We start from the raw sequence: 1,502 nt of genomic DNA, 5'->3' as shown, positions 1-1,502 counted from the left end.
ACGGTGAAAAGTAGTAGGACTTGTCAACCTAACCATAGCCACAGGCCCAATTGAGCGAAAGGTCAACTTCCTAATAGTGGACATTGAGGCATCCTTTAACATACTTCTGGGAAGACCCTGGATTCACGCTTCCAAAGCGGTAACATCCACACTCCACCAGAAAATCAAAATCCCACTAAATGGTAAGGTGGTGACGATCACTTCGTCACCCATCAAGGCAGTAATCGAAAAGAAGTCAAGTAATCAAGTCCTTGCAGATCTAGTACATGAACTTGGGGGCTTCCATATCATAAATGTCATAGAAAGTGAGTTGGCACCCTTATACTTCAATCCCTACTCTAATTTAGTGGTCAACCACATACTCAAATCCCAGGGCTACTTCCCGGGAATGCCTTTGAATCCTATCCAAAGAAACATCTTTGCACCCTACAAGGAGGGAAACTCACAAAGAATACCCCTTGGGCTAGGATACAAACCCACTAAAGAGGAAGTTCTCAAGATGCTCGCTCAAGTTCAAAACCGTAAGAACGTGGGAATCCAAATGCGACCCTACCTCCCTACCCTAAATGGATACTTCGTTAGGGAAGGAAGTCAAGATATCTTTCACGGATTTCCCGAGCCTTGGCATTATCTCGAAAGGAAGCTAGCCGAAATCGAGATCTTTCACGATTGCTACTTCATTCCTCCAGAAACAGTTCCTACCGTCAAGACACGTCAAGCACCTTGCTTAGATGAACAAGCCGTGAGTCTACTATTTGGAGAAGATCGATTTGTTAGAGCCGCGCAGGATGAGATCATTACCATGATACTTCAAGACGGTCACTTCAACCCTACCGCGTTAATCGCAAAAACTAACACCAATCAGCAGAAAAGATGGAGAAATCGATCAAGTGGACAAACAATCAAGGAAGACTCTTCAAGCTCACCACTGGAGAAGGAGAGATGTTCAAAGGAGAACCAGAAGATGATGAATTCGAGTCAGAGTCAGAGTCGGAGTCAGAGTCGGAGTCTAGAGAAGTTCCAAGAGAGTATCCTCCTGTCGTCATTCCCACTCCCCTTGTTTATCCTAACTTAGTATCAAGTAGTGACAGTAGTTTGGGAAATGTCCCAACGGCTGTCCCTTTACCGCCACTGACTACAGATCAGGTGGCTTCTTTGTTTCAACTTTTCTCAAATTTTAATATGAATAAATCAGGTTCTGCTTACTCTTCGTGTTATCTTGAATGCAATTCTGTTTACGATGATGATGAGGATGACCCAGACCCAGACTCAATCAACGTAGGAACTGAACTAGAACCCCAAGAACTTAGGATAGGGATGACCTTGAGCCCTACTAAAAGGGCCAATTTCATAGACCTCCTGCACGAGTTCAAAGACGTTTTTGCTTGGTCCTACAAAGACATGTCAGGGATCGACAGGGACATCGCAGAGCATAGAATCCCAATCAAACCAGGTTTCAAACCCATGAAACAGAAGCTTCGTCGAATGAGGACAGAATGGGC

Source organism: Silene latifolia, chromosome 3 (assembly GCF_048544455.1).
Source record: "Silene latifolia isolate original U9 population chromosome 3, ASM4854445v1, whole genome shotgun sequence".
NCBI lineage: Eukaryota > Viridiplantae > Streptophyta > Magnoliopsida > Caryophyllales > Caryophyllaceae > Silene > Silene latifolia.
The sequence above is the reverse complement of the archived record's forward strand: the minus strand, read 5'-3'. Positions refer to the sequence as shown.